At 41.8% G+C, this 21481-nt stretch overlaps 1 non-coding gene across 1 annotated transcript; it reads right to left on the reverse strand.

The window, feature by feature from the left end:
• Positions 1-2231: 2231 nt before the first annotated feature.
• LOC117801230 lies at positions 2232-2338 on the reverse strand. Its single transcript, XR_004623759.1, has one exon. It is a non-coding gene; the product is annotated as a U6 spliceosomal RNA (small nuclear RNA).
• Between the last annotated feature and the right edge of the window lie 19143 nt (positions 2339-21481).

A 21481-nucleotide genomic window follows, 5' to 3' on the forward strand; every position in this document is an offset into this window, starting at 1 on the left:
TGGAGTACAATGAGGCGAGTTTTATAAAGGATAAGGTAGATTTTTGTATAGCTACATGAAAAATGTCCTCAAGGGCTCTTGGGTGGCTCAGTCTGTTAAGCGTCTATCTTCGTTCAGGTCATGATCCCAGGGTCCTAGGATTGAGCCCCGCATCAGGCTCCCTGGTCAGCTGGGAGTTGCTTCTCCCTCTGCTCCCCCCCCCTCATGCTTATCGTTCTCTCACTCTCTCTTGCAAAAATAAATAAATAAAATCTTTTTTAAAAAAAGAAGGAAAAAAAGAAAAATGTCCTCAGTATATTGTAAAGGAAAAGCTGGTTGCACACCAACCTGAAGCCCTTTTATCTGATGCTGTTGGGCCTGATGGTTAGTTGTTACTTGAAAAAAAATCAATTAAAATGCAGAATTATAAGCCATTATACAGTATATGGTTTTGTTTATTGTAAGAAAGGTTAAGTTTATGGGCACCTGGGTGGCTCAGTCGGTTGAGCATTTATTTGCCTTCGGTTCAGGTCAGGGTCCTGGTATCCTGGGATCAATCCCACATCAGGCTCCCTGCTCACCGGGGAGCCTGCCTCTCCTTCTCCCTCTGCTTTACCTCCCCCCTCCCGCTTGTGCTCTCTGGCTCTCTCTGTCAAATAAATAAATGAAATCTTAAAAAAGAAAAGAAAAGAAAAGTAAGTTTATGGTGTATTATTAGCCACTCTGTTTTCTTTAAACTTAAGACTTATAGATGTAAATTGCATCATCAATCTTTTGAGATAGCCTCAGGCTTTTTCTGTGATCATGGGGCCCGTGGTTGAAATGTTTCTTAGAGTGATTTGTACTTGCCTTTAACAAATCACCCATAATTTCTTTTTAAAGTGGAGCAGTAACTGGAAGGCACTTCTGAAGCAAGCCGAATGCAAAGTTCTTCTAAATGTGTGCCGTTCTTGGGGCGCCTGGGTGGCACAGCGGTTAAACATCTGCCTTCGGCTCAGGGCGTGATCCCGGCATTCTGGGATCGAGCCCCACATCAGGCTCCTCTGCTATAAGCCTACTTCTTCCTCTCCCACTCCCCTGCCTGAGTTCCCCCTCTCGCTGGCTGTCTCTATCTCTGTCGAATAAATAAATAAAATCTTTTAAAAAAAAATGTGTGCCGTTCTTTCAATCATAGAATTCTCATCTATACCTGATTTAACAAGTTTTTAGCAATTTGCTTTTAACAAGCCTTTCCAAAGCATTCATCTTAGTTTTCATAGAAACATCTCTTTCTTTATGCTCGCATATCATAAATTTTCCAAAATTTAATTAAATTACAATAGCAGATTTCACTAATATAAGAAAGTGGATTGAACCCAACTGACATTTGGTAGTCAGGTAGCTCAACTGGCAGGAACAGAACTATCCAAAAGCTTTCAATAGTAGCCTCCTAACCATGTTGAGCATGCTGTGGGCATCGGTAAGCACACTTCAAAGTTTTGTGTGTGTGTGTGTGTGTGTGTGTGTAAGTAACTTCTACATCCAATGTGGGGCTTGAACTCGTGACCCTGAGATCAGGAGTTGCATGCTCCACTGACTGATTCAGCCAGGTGCCCCTTTTGTAGAATTGGGAGACTAGGTTAAATAGGAACAAAGAAAGCTACTATCCATTTTTGCAAGAAGTATATATGTTGTGGTGATGGTTGCACCATTCTATATTTACTAAAAATCATTGGATCATGCTCATGAAATGGGTGAATTTTATTGTATGTAAAACCTACCATAATACAGCTGTTCTTAAAACATCTATTCTAGGGGTACTTGGGTGGCACAGCGGTTAAACGTCTGCCTTCGGCTCAGGGCGTGATCCCAGCGTTATGGGATTGCCCCACATCGGGCTCCTCCTCTATGAGCCTGCTTCTTCCTCTCCCACTCCCCCTGCTTGTGTTCCCTCTCTCGCTGGCTGTCTCTATCTCTGTCGAATAAATAAATAAAATCTTAAAAAAAAAATCTATTCTAGATTTTCACTGAATTTCTAATTTTCACTGAACGGCTAAAGCACTGATAAGAAAACAGTTTTCACTTTTTTTTTTTTTTTAGATTTTATTTATTTGTCAGAGAGAGATTCCGAGCAGGGGAAGTGACAGAGGGAGAAGCAGGCTCCCCACTGAGCAAGGAGCCTGAGGCGGGACTCAATCCCCAGATCCAGAGATCATGACCTGAGCGGAAAGCAGCCACTCAACCGACTGAGCCACCCAGGTGTCCCCACTTTTTTTTTTTTTGAAAACTTCACCAATCTGCGAGTCATCCTTGTGTAGGGGCCGTGCTAATGTCCTCTGTTTTGTTCCCATTTTATTATATGTGCTGCTGAAGTGAGCACCACTTTTTACTTTTTTTTTTTAAGATTGATTTATTTATTTGAGAGGGAGGGAGAGAGCACGCGTGCATGCAAGTGGGGGAAGGAGGGGCAGAGGGAGAAGGCAAGAAGCAGACTCTGTACTGAGCGCAGAGCCTGACTCGGGCTTGATGTCACACTGAGATCACGACCTTAGCTGAAACCAAGAGTCAGCAGCCGCTTAACCTACTGAGCCATCCATGCGCCCCACCACTTTTTACTTTTTATACTTTGTATGGTTTTAATTTTTACAACAAAAGATACATAATGTTTATTTTATTTTTCCCCAGGCTTTTTTCCCCAGTTTTATTGATATAATTGACATACAACATTGTATTAGCTTAAAGTGTACAACATAATTATTTGATATATGTATACGTACATAACTTTTTATAATCAGAAAAAATTAAAATATACATGCATCAAATGTATAATGAAAAATGTGTAAATTATATATACATTAAAAATGATTGTACTTGATAAGTTTTATAGACTCTGTTTCTGCCAGTACCCAAGAAAGTTAAAATTTCAGGGGTGCCTGGGTGGCTCAGCTGTTAAGCGTCTGTCTTGGGCTCAGGTCATGAGATTAAGCCCAGCATCCATCGGGCTCCCTGCTCAGCGGGAAGCCTGGTTCTCCCTCTCACACTCCCCTTGCTTGTGTTCCCTCTCTCACTGTCTCTCTCTGTCAAATTAAAAAAAAAAAAATTTCGTCCACAGCAAACAAAGGGTCACAACTCAGTATCTTAAATGTCAACGAGTGGCAGTCAAGGAAAGAAATAGAAGATTCTGGTCCGGAGTAAGTCAAGGCTTCCAATCCTGCCTCCATTCCATCAAAATTCATATTGTTGGGTTCACAAAATCCTGGGAATTAACACATACATATGCACATATATTCCAAGAGAAAAGAGAATTAGGTAGTTTCTTTATCTTCAACCTCTGCTCTCTGGAAAAGTAAAAATGACTATTGGGGAGAAGGTAAAGTGAGAAGTGGGGAGTAGGCTAGGTGTTTTAGGTGACTGTGAGGACTCCAGAAAAGCATACGAAATTGGGGGAGGTTTCAAGGATTGAGACTCTTTTGTATAGGAATGGGATACAACAACCCCTAGTAGAGTGAACTCTAAAATAGACTTCTAGAACTTCAGAAGACATGGAGGAATGTAGGTATTCTAACAAAGGCTGCATACCACTTCCCCGGAGTTCTGCCCTCCTCTCTTTCAGATAAGCTTATAAATCATAGAAAAAGTGCATACAATATAAAATAGCAATCTTCAAGCTGCAGTTCATTAGGAAAACCAAGTCCATTTCAGATAAAGTAGCAAGGAATTCAGGAGGCAAGTTGAGAAACGGAAAACATTCTCCCCAAGTGCTTTGAGTTGTAGAATAACCTAAAAAGAAAATAAGCTCAGTAGAGTAAGAACTCAAAAATGAGACAATTAAATAACTGAAAGAGATGAATTGGGAAATTGCACATCCTATAAAGCCAAAACCAAAGCAATATCATTTTAGAGCTAATAAATACATCAAAACGGCAAGGAGTAGACCAGACATGGCTGGAAATGGAATTATTGATGTGGAAAGAAATCTTGAAGTAATCACAATAAAGGCAAATGAAAACCAGAAAGAGATTACAACAATCACCCCCAACCCAAACATTTTTTAATCAAATTGTTCAAAGTATCCATGTAGAAAAGTACAAACGGAGCTCTTACTTCCTCTGGGTTTGGTTTTAAGAGGAACCATTTAGTGAGAGACAAGTGAAGTTCTTTCAGTTTAAGTCAATGCCAAGTTGTTATTTTCATAAACAGCCTCTGAAGCTTATTAATCCTGTAACAGTAAGTGAAAACTTGAAAAGCCTGAATTCCAGTGTGACTTCAAAGAGTACTGAAAGTAAGATATGTATCTCTTCCCCAAATAGACAAGGAACAGTGGGAACATGGAGTAGTATCTGAAGGCTCAGAGGTTTCAGTTGTGTTTTGTTATTATTATGGGCCTTTTTTTTTTTTTTTGCACAAAGGAGATGAAACTGTTTTATATAAATTAAATTTTTTAATTAAATTGCTTGGTATTAAAAACACATCATGCTTATTAATAATCCAGATTTAGATGTCTACTGGCTTTTCACTAAAATGAACGGAGATTTCACGAAGTGACCACCTGTAGTAAATACTTACAGACTGAGAGACCATCTATTTCCGTTATTTGAGCCATAAGAAAAGATCTTGATACCATGACCTGGTGGCAGCAACGGAGAAAAGTAATACTAAGATTTCTTGGTTTGGGGGCACTTGGCCCGCTCAGTTGCTAGAGCAGGCAACTCTTGATCTTGGGGTTTGTGAGTTTGAGCCCCATGATGGGTGCAGAGATTACTTAGAAATAAAATCTTAAAAAAAAAAGATTTCTTGATCTGTTCACTATTAGGAGCTACAAAAATGGTTAATAAAAGTGAAAAAGTTATGTTAGACATGCCATCTACCTTAAAAAAACTTTTGAGAAAAATGTTTTCTTCTTGCCCAATGGAAAAGAATATTATCCCCCTTTTTTTTTGTAACACTGAGACAACTTTTATTTTTTTTTTAAGATTTTTTATTTATTTATTCGACAGAGAGAGAGACAGCCAGTGAGAGAGGGAACACAAGCAGGGGGAGTGGGAGAGGAAGAAGCAGGCTCATAGCAGAAGAGCCTTATGTGGGGCTCGATCCCAGATCGCTGGGATCACGCCCTGAGCTGAAGGCAGACGCTTAACCGCTGTGCCACCCAGGCGCCCCACATTGAGACAACTTTTAAAGCTTTTGATATTTTTTGTTCTATATAGACACACATACACAATGTTTAAATTCTACAAAGGACGTGAAAAAGAAAATAAGGGGTGTCTTCCTCCCGATTTCTTATTAGGTCTCACTCCCTAGAGGCAATTCCGTTAGGATTTCTGCTGCTTTGTTTTCTTGATACTTATCATGATTTCTTCAATTGGTATAATTTGTTGATTTTAAATTGTATCTCTCCACAGTAAAAGATAAATTAACAGATTTCCCCTTCTTTCTACTTTTCCTCTCCACCTCTAAATTTTTGTTAATTTTTGTAAAAGTTATAACATTTATATTATTTTTAACACTTCTTTAAAGATTTTATTTATTTATCAGAGAGAGCATGCGCCCGCACAAGCAGGGGGGAGCAGGAGAGGGAGAAGCAGGCTCCTTGCTGAGCAGAGAGCCCCGTTGTGGGGACTCGATCCCAGGACCCTGGGATCACGACCTCAGCCCATGGCGGATGCTTAACCTACTGAGCCACCCAGGTACCCCAACATTTATATGTTTTTTTTTTATTTTAAAGATTTTATTTATTTATTTGACAGAGAGAGAGGCAGCAAGAGAGGGAACACAAGCAGGGGGAGTGGGCGAGGGAGAAGCAGGCTTCCGGTTGAGCAGGGAGCCGGATGTGGGGCTCGATCCCAGAACACTGGGATCATGACCTGAGCCGAAGGCAGACGCTTAACGCTTAACGACTGAGCCACCCAGGCGCCCCTCAACATTTATATTAGTTTCATGACTAAATTAAATACTAAATTTGTATTGAAATTGAATTGATTGACTAAAAATTGAAAACCAAAACCGAACACTTAACATATTATAATTTTATAAATATTAACTGTAGAATCAAGTAGTATGATTAGACCTTAGTGATGAAAATATATTCCTGGGTCATTAAAACTTTGCAACTCAAAAGGGAGCCTTCCATGTATCAGAGTCTTATGGATCTTTTATTTTTTCCCCAAGCTTTTTAACTTTGGTGTTATACTTCTATTACTTAAATCCCCCATAGTCTTCTTTGTTAGATTCTGTTTACATTTTGCTGGAGTTTATCTATCGATGTGAAATATTGGCAGGTTTGGGAACAAATGGTCAAGAAAAAATTCTTGAGACATCTTCAGTGCAAAAAAGGTGGTTTTACTGAAGCATGGGGACAGGACCTGTGGACAGAAGAGAGCTGCACTGGGATTATGAGGAGTGACTGATTATGTTGGAAGCGCAATAGGGATAGTGCCAGTCTCTAAGGAATTTGGAAACAAGGTTTCCAGGATCTTGAGGGGCTAGCTGTTGTTAGGAAAAGTCATTTATGACTGTCTAGTAAAACTTTTGTCATGAGACCTTTCAGGTGTATATCAGGGGGCCATATGCATGGAGGATGATTGCTAACATATATCTTGGGGCATAGAGATAAAGGAAGTTTCCAAAGGGATTTTCACAGCATCCTGGAGGTCAGGCTAATGTCCAAGCCAAGGCTGCCTTTTGCCCTTAGCAAAGTATTAACGTTGAGGCAGTTGAGCCCCTTGAGGAAGAGATACCCTGCCTATCTCAAGTACTTGTCAATGGGCTACAAGTTGTAAGGAAATTTAATTTTTTTCTACTTTTGCTTTGTTCTCCACGCCATCTATGAGTAAATTTTTTTTTCCACAGAATTTGATATTAAGCATTTTGAGCTCCTACACATTTCTTATTTTCTCTGACATTCAGTTGGCAGTTTGGCTAGGTATAGAATTCTGATGAAGTTTCTCTCCCTGACCAGACTTCAGACAGACTCCCTTGAGCCCTGTTTTTGACTATGCCTCATTCTTGGGATCTGTCCTCTGCCTGCACAGTCCAGTTTTAGCAAGAATCCTACTTAGTCAGTTTGGCAAGAATTCCATTGATATCTTTTTTTTTTTAATTCCATTGATAGCCGATTACCATTGATATTTGATCAAGTTCCTCATTCCACACCCTTGATGTCTAAAGAATCCTGTTAGACAAGTTTATCAAGAATCCCCCTACCCTCGGGGCACCTGGCTGACTCAGTCAGTAGAGCTTGTGACTATTGCTCCCAGGGTAGTTGGAGCCTGAAGTTGGGTATAGAGATTACTTAAAAATAAAATCTTAAGAAAATAAAAAGAATAAAGAATCCCCTGAGGTTCTCTTAGTAATTTTCCATCCACCGTCTCCCCTTGCTCTGCTCATTGCCCATAAATCGCCAGCTGTCTTTGCTGCATTTGGGTTTGCGCCCGTTTTACCGGAGCCTCTTTGCTCTATTGCAATAGTACTGAATAAAATCTGTCTTTGTACCTTTAACTAGTGTCCAGCTCTATTTCTCCTTAACAATTCTGGATTCCAGTAACTTTTTCCTCACAACTTTAAAGACATTCATTACTAATGATGACAAGTCTCATTCCTTTATGGAGAACTTGTTTTGTTTGTTTGCTTGTTTGTTTGTTTTTCTTTTTGTATACTGGGTTGCCTACTCATACCCTATGGAGAGAGCTAGCCGGAGCTTCCTCTGCTTGTGTGCTTTTTTCAATAGACCTGTCCCTTAACCTTGAATCCATGTGAACAGGAGGTATGCATCATATCATCAGGCAGGCTTCTTTGTAGGTTGCCTGGGAAGTAGGCAGGGCATCCAGTGACAGAACTGACTCCATCTTGAGGGTGGAGTACACTGCATGAATCATCCCTGAACAAAGCTGTTGTTCCCCCACCCACACTACCTTTTATGCAGAACTGATCTGCTTTTTGTCAGGCTAAATATTCTCTCCAGTAGCCTGCTCCAGGCAAATCCTCAGCAGACAATCCTTTAAAAGGAAGCAGTTGGGTTCTTCCTCTGGTGGATTGTCTTCCTTTGCCAGATTGTCTATTGGAAATTCACCCTCCTCTGTGCTATCCCACATCACAAGTACTGGAAATTTGGGGTCTACATTTTCCAAAATCCCTTCCCAGTGAAGTTCAGGTTAGTGCCAGCCAATGAAAGGCATTCAGAAGAGAGATGGGTAGAAAACAAGAAGCAGAAGCCATGCATGATTGTTCCTCAGGCAGCAGCAAGGAGATAAGAGGTTTTGCAGTGGTTTCCAGGTAATTTCCCACAAATTGCTCACCTAAAACTTCTGGGTCTGAAATCTAGTGGCAAGTCTGAGAGCAAAGGACAACTTTCTCTGACTTTCAATCCTCCAGCTCTTCTAATGGCTTGGTAAAACAACTGTTTTCCTGAAATAAATTCTTTCCTGTTTAAAATATCTAGAGTAGTTTGTTTCCCTGACTGATCGACAGCTGACACGGTGACCAAGACAAGAAAAGCTGGGAAGATAAGCCTACTTTTCAGACAAAATTGGCTGGAGAAAGTCCCATGCTGTGAAGGCAGGAGGTGGCAGCTCTGAGAAGAGATAAGAGACTAGAGCTCACACGAAGAACAAAAGGCCAACAGCCCTTCATGGAAGGGTTTCCTAGTGCATGGCATGAACTTGATAGAAAATTGGCATATGAACATGTTTAATAAATGAATAACCCAGTAGAGGACTGTGCCTGTCTTTGTGCTTCAGTCAGGATGCTTTTGGTTGCAAGTAATGGAAAATCCAACCTGAACTGGCTTGAGCAATAAAAGAAATGTGGGATAATTCCCACATATCGGAAAATTAAATGTATTATCCCACATATCGGAAAATTTTTAGAGCAATGCTGAAACTTGATATTGAACTTCAGGCAAGGCTTTTTTCCAACAGCTCAACAAAGATCTAATTTCGTGTCATCCCTTAGTCTCTGCCTTCTAAAATGTTGGCTTCATTAAAACTAACTTCTTTTGGGGGTGCCTGGCTGGCTCGGTCAGTAGAGCGTGCAACTTGATCTCAAAGTCGTGAGTTCAAGCCCCATGTTGGATGTAGAGATTACTTTTTAAAAAATACTTTTTAGGGGCTCCTGGGTGGCACTGCAGTTAAGTGTCTGCCTTCGGCTCAGGGCGTGGTCCCGGCGTTATGGGATCGAGCCCCACATCAGGCTCCTCCGCTATGAGCCTGCTTCTTCCTCTCCCACTCCCCCTGCTTGTGTTACCTCTCTCGCTGGCTGTCTCTATCTCTGTCGAATAAATAAATAAAATCTTTAGAAATAAATAAATAAATAAATAATACTTTTTAAAAACAACAACAAAAACCCTGACTTCTGTTGTCCCAACATTGATACCTATACTTTCAGGGTTACACACTTTCTCTTTCACATCTTGCAGAAAACTGGGAGTCTTTGGTCTAGCATTCCTAAAAAGCATATGATTGGATTGTATTGGATCACAAACCTACCCCTAGACCTATCACTGTGGCTAAGTATGTACTGATACGCTTCACTCGTGAGTTAGAATCAGCTTCCTTGGACAAAATGAATGCTACAAAGGAAGACAAAAATGTTTTCTATTCTTAATATCTGGTCTACTGTATTACCAATTCTTGGGGAACCCTCATCTCTTGCATAGATGGGGCTGGGCACAGGAACTTCTTGCATGGGGAGCCACTGGGTAGGTGTAGACTCCATAATGGATGAGACATATCCAAACGACTCCACTTAGTGGGAGAGGAACCTGTCTATCTCAACAACAAGCCCCAGCCATTTTCCAGGCAAAGATGTTCATTCCCTGGAACCAGTGTTGATAAGGAAGAGGGCATGCCTCTGTCTAGGACCCAACCACAAGAGGCAAGCCCTGGGGTCTTTAGAATTTCCAATAGCTACTGAAATGAGTGATCTAAAACCCTAGATCCCATTTCTCTTACCTATTCCATGACTTAGCTCATTAATTTATTCCCTTTCACTTGTACATCATCAGAATGTCCCTCCCTACTTGACTGCTTCCATGAGGGTATAAATAGACTGTAATTTCTCCTATCATATAAATGTACCTGTTTTGAACTTTGCACCTTCCTCTGGTTATTGCCCTATATCCCAGATCCTCTTTTTTAGAAAAAAGATCCCTTGTAAAGTTGTATGTACTTCAAGACTCTGTTGCCTTTCCTATCATTTTCTCTTGAACACATTTTAATCAAGCTCATATGCTTATAACTCCACTAAACTGCTCTCATCCAGGTCACTGATAATTGCCACTTTGCTGAACCCAAGGGTTACCTTGCAGTCCTCATGTCTCTCAGCTTCTCAATAGCATTTGTCACAATTGATCACACACTCCTTCTTGAAACCCATTTTTCGCTTGGCATCCAAGACCACATGCTCCCCACACCTTTCCTGCACCTGCCTGCTGCTCCTTCTCAGTCCCCTTAGCTTGTCCTCCCTAACTTCTAAAGGCAGAATGTCATGCATTGGTCCTTGTAACTCTTCTCTATTACATATTCCCTGGGTGATATCATTTGTCCCCATGACTAAAAACAGTCTATTGCATACTGAAGTATTTACAGGGAGAACAGTAAATATCCAGAATTTGTTTTGAAATACTCCAGCCTTGGGGTATACCTGGCTGGCTCAGTTAGAAGAGTGTGTGACTCTTGATCTCAGGTTATGAATTAGAGCCCAGCACTAGGGTTAGAGATTACTTAAATAAATAAACTTAAAAATAAAATAAGAGAAAATAAAATACTCTAGCCCAAGGAGGAATGAGGAGGGTGGGACGAGACTAACAAAATATTAATCATTGGTACAGGTAGGTGATGGGAACACAGAATTCATCATATTATTCTACTTTCGTATGTGTTTAAAATTTTTCCATAATAAAAATAAATGGGGGTGCCTGGGTGGCTCAGTTGGTGAAGTGTCTGCCTTCAGCTCACGTCATGATCCTAGGGTCCTGGGATCGAGCCCCTGTTGGGCTCCCTGCTCAGTGGGGAGCCTGCTTCTCCCTCTCCCTCTGCCTGCCACTCCCCCTGTTTGTGTTCTTTCTCTCTCTTGCTCTGTCAAATAAATAAATTCTTTTAAAAAAAATAAATGAAGAAATAAATACAATCTCTATACTGAACACTTCTATATTCATGCTTCCAGGCCTTTCCCCCTAGACTCCAAACATGTGTTTTCAGCTGCCTCCTCAGCATTTCTACTTGATTGTTCAACAGTCATTGCAAATTTAACATGTCTAAAATGAGCTACCTACCACAACCCTCCCTACCCCACAAAAAACTCTGCCTCTCCCAGGGTTTTCTGTCTCTGTAAATGACGTTACATTCACCCAGTTGTTCAGACCAAAACTTTGGATTCATCCTTCCCTTCTCTCTTTCACTTATAATCCACATCCAATCCCATCAGCAAAATACACTCAGTATCTGACCACTTCTCACCACCTCCACTGTTACCGTCTTTGTCTGTTATTATCTGTACCTAGTCTCCAGCCTCATGTCTGGGGCTGCAGCTCTCCCTGCTCTCCCTGTCTTTACTGGACTCCAGTATACTGGCTTCCTGCCTTTCCATGAGCCCACAAAGCAGATTCCCCCCTCCAGAGGTCTGCTGTTCCTTCTGCCTGGAATGCTTTTCCTCCAAGCATTTGCCTGGCTTAAACTCTCTCTTCATTCCAAACTGCATTCAATCATTACCTATGTAGAGCTTTCCCCAAACAATATATGTAAAACAAATGCTTTCACTGTCTATCTCCTTTCCTGTTTAATTTTCCTCCTGTTGTTTTATATATCCATTAGTTACCTACTTTGTAAGCTGCTTATGAACAAGAACTTTGTGTTGTTTACTGCTGTATCTCTAACACTCAATGATTTGTGTTATGGCACAAGTCGTATAAGTAAACAGTATTTGTTGAGTGATTAGATGAATGGGTCTCAGATAACAGTAGAAGATAGTTGTGTCTTTGAATGCTTCAGGATGAGGGGATGTGACTCTTCCCTTCCCCACTCCCAGCTTCTCCTGTGCTCACCTGAACCATACTCTGTCCCTTTAACAACCCAAAGGTTTTTTCTTAGGTTGGGATCAACTAAGTGGGTATAACCTTAGATCTATCATCCTTTCAGGAGGAAGGCAAGGAGGATCTCTCTATGGCCCCATGAAAGCACCAGCTTGCCCAAGTGAGTCCAGCACCTGATCCAATAATGGGATTCTGAATGCCTCTAGCGGGTCCCGCAACTCCTGTTTGTCCTGCCAAACCCAACTTTTATGACACCACCTGCTGCTCATTTCTAAACCCTGGTCGGGCTCTGCAACTCTGCTCTGCTTCAGGATCTCAGGTGCCTGAATACACAATTCATAGCCTCAAAAACCTAGCCAAGTGTCTTGGCTTCTCTATAAACCTCAAGACCAGCCACCCTCTGAAGACAGGGAGAGGGTAAATCCAAGCTCTTCCTCATGACCTCGGAAGCCCCACAGCTTCTGCCTCCACCTATCTCTTCAAACTCATCTTGAACCACTTTCCTTCTTGCTCACAAAGTTCTGGCCAAAATGATCTTTCTGTTTCTCAAAATACCCCAAGCTCATTCTCACTTCAGGGCATGGGCACTTGCCTCTCCCTCCTCCTGGAACGTTCTATCCCCAGATCTTTGCATGACTGGGTCCTTCCTTTTATTAGTTTTTCAGCTCAAATGTCAGCTCTTCAGAGACGCTTTCCCAAAGACCATCCATCTCTATGGCATCATTGTCTTTTGTTTTCTTCAGTAATTTCTATTCTTGTCCATTCTTGTTTACTTGCTTATTGTCAGACTCCTTTCTCTAAAATAGTGCTGACCAATAGAACTTTCTGCAGTGAAGGAAATGTTTTTATATCCAAGCTATCTAGTACAGTAGCCATTAGTGGCCAAATGACTTAAGCAGTTGAAATGTGGCTGGTGCAACAGAGAAAATAAATTTTAAATTGTATTGCATTTTCATTGATTTAAATTTAAATAGCCTCATGTAGCCAGTGGCTATTGTACTGGGCAATGCAGTTCTAGAATGTAAACTCTTAGAGAACAGGGACTTTGCTCATTTTGTGCTTTGCTGTACCCTCAGAAATTAGAACAATTAAATAGTCCTAACTAGGATATTCTCTAGAAGACGAATTCTTGCCAAGGTCTAGGGTGTGGGTTGGATACAGCCAGCACTAAAGCCTCAACTGATTTGACTTTTGTCTTAAGAACATCAAAGTGAGGGGCGCCTGGGTGGCACAGCGGTTAAGCATCTGCCTTCGGCTCAGGGCGTGATCCCGGCATTATGGGATCGAGCCCCACATCAGGCTCCTCAGCTATGAGCCTGCTTCTTCCTCTCCCACTCCCCCTGCTTGTGTTCCCTCTCTCGCTGGCTGTCTCTATCTCTGTCGAATAAATAAATAAAATCTTAAAAAAAAAAAGAACATCAAAGTGAAGGTCAAGATCCCCCCCTTTTTTTAAGATTTTATTTATTTATTTGACACAGAGAGAGAGGCAGTGAGAGAGGGAACACAAGCAGAGGCAGAGGGAGAGGGAGAAGGAGAAGCAGGCTTCCTGCTGAGCAGAGAGTCTGATGCGGGGCTCAATCCCAGAACACTGGGATCATGACCTGAGCCAAAGGCAGAAGCTTAACGACTGAGCCACCCAGGTGCCCCCAAGATCCCCTTTCTTAAAACAAAATGTTGTTGAAAAGTCAGTAAAACAATATTGAAAAATTTTTTTTAAGATTTTGTTTATTTGACAGAGAGGGAGAGGGAGAGAGCACGGGCAGGGGGAGCCGCAGACAGAGGGAGAGAGAGAAGCAGGCTTCCCCGCTGAGCAGGGAGCCCAACGCAGGTTTCAGTCCCAGGACCCTGGGATCATGACCTGAGCTGAAGGCAGACACTTAACTGACTGAGCCACCCAGGTGCCCTGAAAAAAAAACTTTTAAACAAGTAACTTCATAATTCTCCCAGCAAACATTGCAAATATTTTTATTTTCGCATACCATCTTCCAGCTTTTGTCCACATGCAGATGTCTTTCCAACCTTTTGCAAACACAGAAGGCACCATCAAAATTTTGTCCATGGGGAACAACTCCAAGGCCAAGGTCTGCGGCTCAGATGGAGCCTGATTCCAGAGTCATTTGCCTGTGGCTCACCCAGGGAGGAGGAGCCTTCGCTTCCCACAGGCCCTGGGAAAGCCCTGGGAGTGGAGACACGGAGCTTGGCCCTGGGTATGAAGCAACTGAGGATCCTTTGGGATCAGACACTGACCACGGCAACGGTTCTGCTGTTCATTTGTTCATCCAACAACCACTATCCCCTGGGGCAGAATCTCCGAAATATTCTCTTTGATTCTCCGGGCTCTACTTTTCTCCTTGTTGTGGATGGGTGGTAGACCTACCACAATTTATTAAACCTATTACGTACTCATTTTTGGACCTTACAGAATTTTGCAATTGATTCTACCTACATGGAGCTTTTTTACTTTCATTGTACCATTACCTTATAGTGTTGTAGTTAGGAGTGCAGGTTCTCAAAAGAGAATGTCTGATTTTTAACACTAGTTCTATAACTATCTGTGATACTTTGGGCAAATTACTTTCCTGTCTCAGTGTTTCCTTTATAAAATAGGGTCACTGGGGTGCCGGGGTGGCTCAGTCGGTTGAGTGTCTGCCTTTGGCTCAGGTCATGATCTCAGGGTCCTGGGATCGAGTCCTGCATCGGGCGGGGGGGGGGGCCCCNGGGGGTCCCTGCTCAGCAGGGAGTCTGCTTCTCCCTCTCTCTCTGCCTGCCGCTCCCCCTGCTTGTGCTCTCTCTCCATCAAATAAATAAATAAAATCTTTTTAAAAAATAAAATAAGATAAAATAAAATAGGGTCATTAATACCACCTTCCTCATAGGATTGTTGAGAGAATTGAAAGATACATTACGTGTAAAATTCTTGGTCCTGAGTTAGTACTCAATGGGGATAACGACTAGTATTACTTACTGAGACAGGAATGATTTCAAGGATATTAATATCTTCAATGGGGATAACGACTAGTATTATTACTTACTGACACAGGAATGATTTCAAGGATATTAATATCTTCAATGGGGATAATGACTAGTATTATTACTTACTGAAACAAGAATGATTTCAAGGATATTAATATCTTCAAGACTGTTTCTAGATTGTTGCAATGGTTGTACAATATAAACATTTTACATATACGGTAAATATACTAAAAACCATTGAATTGTATACTAAATGAATGACTATGGCTAGTTATGACCACTCTGTTTTTCCAAATGGTATTCTTTTTTTTTTTTTTAAGATTTATTTGTTTATTTTAGGGAGCGGGGAGAAGGGCAGAGGGAGAGGAAGAGAGAGAACCCCAGGCAAGGCTCCACATTCAGCACAGAGTCTGATGTGGGGCTTGATCCCATGACCCTGAGATCATGGCTTAAACCAAAATCAAGAGTCGGCCGCTCAACTGACTGAGCCACCCAGGCACCCCTCCAAATGGTATTCTTGTCTTCATTTCTATTCTCACCTCAATTTTATCACAATCGCATCAGCAATAGAGGATATTATTTTAAATATAGCTTTCTTTTTTTAAGATGGGTCAAACGGAATGTGCTTCTGTGGAATTTTTTTTCTTGATTACTAGCAAGGAAGAATATTGTTGCATGTATTGTTTACTATTTGTTCCTCTTCTTCAAACTCTTTGCCCTCTTAATTACTGCAGCTGAATCCCTTTTTAACAATCTATTCCTTAATACATCTAATTTGGTCACAGGAATGGGCTGGTCTCTAACAGGGGGAGCTTCAAGGAGGCCCATTGTTTCTCTGCAGAGAACACCTCAGTCTTCCACTAGACCCATTTTCCTCATCAACCGAGGAACTTGCCATTAACTAGAGCTTCTCCAGCATCGTCTTTCTGTCATGAAGTAACTGCAGTATTTTATCTGGAACATGTACTTGAAAGACAGAACAAGAAAATTCTTTGAAAACATGCTCCTTTCTTCTTGATCTTTGCAACTGCTGATTGGGCCTGGGAATTCTGCCAAGGCAAACATGTCCTTATTTCAGGGAAGTGCAAGGTTCTTAACCATCTTTGAGGGGCCTACTCCAGGTAACAATTCCACAGGATGCTCACAGGATAGCTTTGGGTTGACAAGACCCCCATTTTAGAGACAATAAAGTTCCAAATGGAAAGAAACCATCACTACCTTTTCCTAGCAGGACAGTGTTTATTAAAATATACAGAATGTTGTCATTGTTATGGCTGCATCTAAATAAATGGAGGATGACATGCAGAGAAGTTGGTCACATGCCAAACAGGGGCCTCCTAGTCCAGAGTCTAAGCCCCGTCAGTGTACCAAAGAGGATCAGACTCCGAGAGTTGACTCACAGTAACCAAATTCACAAGACTCTAAGCCTTCATTAAGGAAGTCTGAAAGTTCTTGTTTGTGATAGTCATGCCCTGAGAGATGAGAAGGGGGGTGCAGGTGTTAGTTTGTTTATGTGGGAAAGGGGGGTGGTTCAGCGGCAGAGGAGACTGGGTGCTCTGGGCATGGGCTCCTGCTGGTGCATCCTGCTTGTTCAGATGGTATCCTGAGACCGTACATAACTCAGTGGCTTTGTTCCTTCTAAAAATAGCCCAGGAACAGTCTGTAGTTTAGGAGGGGCCACTCTCAGTACTTCTAGCCACCCCCATCCTGAGGGAGAACACTGCTGGGAGAAGCATGAGCAATTAGGGAGAATGAGGTTATTGGTGCTGTTCCTTATTCCTTTGTCTGCTGGTACCCAGTAAATAAACACCGTTCCCCCTCTTATTAATAGCCTCATGTTAGGAAGGATCCATTCAATGGTCTCTTGTGGGTGAATTAGAAAGAATTGGAAGTTCTTCTATCTTTAATTCTCCTGGCTCATTTGGGAGCCATTTAGGACAATACAAATGCCAACTTATTAATAAATATTCTCTTTGATGAGATAATCTTGTCTGCTGAGAAGCAAAATAAAAGGCTAGCCATTTAGCCCTGAAAAGCACTGGGATGCTTCAGGCTCCGTGTTATTGGAGATCAGCCAGAAACAACAGGCCATCAGAGTAAACAGAGTCTACTGAAGTGGACATAGTTCATTTCTTAGAACAATTAAAAAATATTATTTCTAAGTGAAATAGAAAATGCACACAAGATTATTTCACCATAAGAGCAGTTATCAAAATTTGCAGACTACACAAGGTAATTAAACTATATGGAGGTCAGCAATCCCTGATTGCTTGCTGGTTGCCTCAGGGTTAGCACAGTAGGAAACTTGGAGAGAGTGGCTCGTCTCAAATATACCTTCTATTTGGAACTCATACTTTTTAAGGTACCGCTGCCAGCAAATCAGAAGGTCAGAGTACAAGGATTTTACCAGAGAGCACAAGCTTCCACTCTATGCTGCCAACACCCATTAAAAGTCCATTGTAATACATGTAAAGCATATCTGTCAACTACAAAGTGATTATTTTTTTAATATTAAAGTCTAGGGGTGCTTGGGTGGCTCAGTCAGTTAAGCATCTGCCTTGGGCTCAGGTCATGATCCCAGGGTCCTGGGATTGAGCCCCACTTTGGGCTCTCTTCTCAGCCAGGGAGCCTGCTTCTCCCTCTCCTTCCCGTTCATGCTCTCTCTCACTCTCTCTCTCTCAAATAAATAAATAAAATCTTTAAAAAATATATAAATATTAAAGTCCAACAAAAAGAACTTATATTTATGGATGATTCCATGAGTGATATTCACCTTCAAAACATGTTTTTTAAATTCCTACTGTTTGCCAGGCACTATGCTAGACCCTGGAGATAGAGACGTGAGCAAAAAACAGTAGTAGGGCCTTGCCCTCTTGGGGCCCGCACTTTTGTTGGAAAGCCAATACAAATGAAATACCTATGTAAAAAATTATAAAATTACACTTCTGGTGAATTTCATAAAGAAAAGGTGTAGGAAGGGGGATATGACTAGACTGGGAGGTCCGTGACTTTTCTTACTGAAGTCACCCTTGAGCTGTGATCTCAAATATACGTGTACTTTGCAAAACTTGAGTGGGAGATGGACAGAATAGCACTTTATTTTATTTTTTTAAAGATTTTATTTATTTATTTGAGAGAGAGATAGTGGGCAAGCAAGCGCACGGAGGGAGAAACAGATTCCCCACCAAGCAGAGAGCCCAATGTGGGGCTTGATCCCAGGACCCTGAGATTATGACCTGAACCAAAGGCAGACGCTTAACTGACTGAGCCACCCAGGAGTCCCCAGGAGAGTATTTTAGACAGAAGGTGGCCCCAGGAAGGAGGAAGTATAGAATTTGCCCCACACTGTTGGTATTCTTAACACCCTCTATAGGTCACATCAAAACTACCCAAAAGCTATCTATTTGTTAATAGCCATGGCCTCTGGGAGGCCCATGGGGAAGACAAAGCCCAGTTATTATCATTAACATTTATTGAGCATGTAATCATGAGCCATGAACTTTGTCAGATGCTATAAAAGGAAATGTACTCTTCTTTGTGTCTTTCCTTTACTCTCACTCGACTACCACAGTTCACTTCTGATGCTGTATGTGTGGGCTTTCCACACATCAAGCAATTCTCTTACACCAGCTGGATGCCCTACAATTTAACTCAATTCTGACCCTGCAGCATCAGATCCCACAAATTAAGGGCTCAGTCCCACAAGATGGCCCCCACCTTCTGATGCTAATCACAAGTTCCAGGTTATCACCTGTATTTCTGACCAACTGACTATAAATCTAGATTCTCATGATCCCCTGCTTGGGTTCAGTAATTTGCTAGAATGGCTTACAGATCTCAGGAAAACACTTATGTTTAATGGTTGATTATAAAGGTTTACTCTAAAGGTTATATGATAAAGAATGACCAGCCAGATAAAGAGACATAGGGCGAGGTCCATGGATTTGGGATGCACCACCGTCCCTGCTTATAAATGTGTTCACTAACCCAGAAGTTTTCTGAACCCCATACTTTTAGGATTTTTATGAAGGCTCCATTGCAGAGACATGATTGATCATTAACTCAATCTCCAGCCCCTTCATCCTTTCCAGAGGATGGGTGGGGGGGTGAAAGTTCTAAGTACCTAATCATGGCTTTGTCTTTCTGGTGACCAGCCCCATCCGGAAGCCATCTAGGGGTCTACCAAGAGTCACCAAGAGTTGCCTCGTTAGAACAAAAGACACCCCTTTTGCCTGGGGAAATTATAAGAGATTTAGGAGCTCTGTGTTAGGAACCGAAATCAGAGATTATCTAATTTAAATCAACAACAACCCAATGAAATGAGCTCAATCATCCCAATTTGCTCTTGAAGAAACTGAGACACGAAGTTAAGGCCAACATGAGAGGACAAGTAAGAAATAGAATTTGAAGCTAGCAATTTTGACTGCAGAGCCCAAGCACCTAACCTCACTTCCATCCATGACTTGCAAGTTCTCATGAGACTTAAGAACTCACAAGAAGGCACAGTGGCATCCTGGAGTCATAGTTCTGAGGAATCAACTTTTACAAAGAGTTTTGTATGATCTAAGCCTACACATCTAGCCCATTCTCTGCTGTCCAGCTCCCCTTCTCTGTCACCATCTAGCCCTACATACCAGTAGCATATAAACAGTGGTGGGTGGAAGAAGCCATTTGTCCCAGATTAAGAGATATTTTCCTGGGGAGACGTCCGGTTTCTACTGCCTTATCTTCTTGTGGCATCTTGGAATATTGCAACATCTAGCACCTTCCCATAAGCCTGGGTGAAGTTCTCACATGGACCCCCTAAGAATGCCTGATACCTTTGCAACAGGCTTTTCCTTCCCCAGTGTCTAGCAATACACTGAGAGGAGATAAATTCTGAGAACATTTTCTGACTATTCTCCATACTCCAAAGGAGATTGTAAAATACACTATTGAAAGAGAAACAGAGAAACAGAAGGAAGAGAAATCAGGTCAGGGTGTCCAAGAACTGCAAGCTGGGTGCATGGTCTTCTCCATGAATGTGGTATTCCATTTCCATTTCTAGTTTATTTCATGTGTTCTTGCTGTAAGTGGCTTCAAATATTTTTATTTTTTATGAGTTTGGACACAAAAAATCTGTTTTAGTAAGCCATATATGGTTGATACAGAAACTTCTTTTAACTTATGAGAAATAGATATGGTACCAAGAGAGCAAGGGCAAAGCTGTAGAATAAAATAATCTCTGGGTCATGAGATCAAGCCCTGCTTCGGGCTCCCTTCTGGGTGTGGAGCCTGCTAAAGATTCTGTCGCTTGGGGTTTCTGGATGGTTCAGTTGGTTAAGCATCCAACTCTTGGATTCCACTTGGGTCATGATCTCAAGATCCTGAGATCCATCCCTGCACCAGTTCTGCGCTCAGCACGGAGTCTGCTTGAGATTCTCTCTCTCTCTCTTCCCCTCCCCCCTGCTTGTGCACTCGCTCTTTCTCTCTCTTTCCCTATCAAATAAATAAATACATAAATACATAAGAGAGAGAGAGAGAGAGATAGCAAGAAAGAGCACAGGCAGGGAGAAGCGGGCTTCCCACTAAGCAGGGAGCCTGACGCAGGGCTCAATCCCAGGATCTTGGAATCATGACCTGAGCCAAAGGGAGACACTTAACCAACTGAGACACACAGGTGCCCCTAAATAAATAAAATCTTTAAAAAAAAAAAAAGATTCTCTCTCTTCCTCTTCCTCCGCTTCCTACCCACTGTTTCTCTCTCTCTTAAAAAAAAAAAAGGCTTTGGAAATTATCAAGTTCATCCATTTAATTCATTCAATTAAAATTTATTGACAGCTCCTATATGCCAGGCACTGTTCCAGGCACTTGGAATAGGTGAGTAAGCAAACAGGACAAAGATTCTTGTGGTGCTTATAGTAGGGGAAATGGACAACAACAATAAACATAAGAAATAAACAAACTCAAAAATTATGTTGGAAAGTGATACATAAAATGAAATTTAAAAAATAGAGCAGGGCAAGAAGATTGCTAGTGCCTACAAGGGTGTTGTAATTTTAAATAGGAAGGTCAAGGTAGGTCTCATTGAGAAAGGACATTTTTTTAAAGACTTTATAAGGATGGGAATTTAGCCATGTGGTTCTCGGGGGAAGAGGCCCTTAAGCAAAGGAACTAATATATGCAAAGCCTCCATGGCAGAAGTGTGCCTACTGAGTTTGAGAAACAGTGAATAGGCCAGTGTGCCTGAAGGAACAGGGATCTTACAATAGGGGCAGCCAGCACCAGATCAAGGAGGGCTTCAGACGCCATTTTAAGGACTTTGCTTTTTTTGCTCTAGATCAAAGTGGCTCAGTCTTAGCACTGTTGACACTTTGGGCAGGACAATTCGTTGTGGAGGACTGTCCCGTGCATTCTAAGATATTAAGCAGCATCCTTGGCTTCCCCCACTAGATGCCAGTAGTACCCTGCCAATGAGACAACCAAGAAGGTCTTCAGACAATGTCCAATGGCCCCTGCAATAGAACCTTCTTCCTCCCCCTCAGC

The sequence above is a fragment of the Ailuropoda melanoleuca genome, chromosome 2 (assembly GCF_002007445.2).
Source record: "Ailuropoda melanoleuca isolate Jingjing chromosome 2, ASM200744v2, whole genome shotgun sequence".
In the NCBI taxonomy this organism is placed as follows: domain Eukaryota; kingdom Metazoa; phylum Chordata; class Mammalia; order Carnivora; family Ursidae; genus Ailuropoda; species Ailuropoda melanoleuca.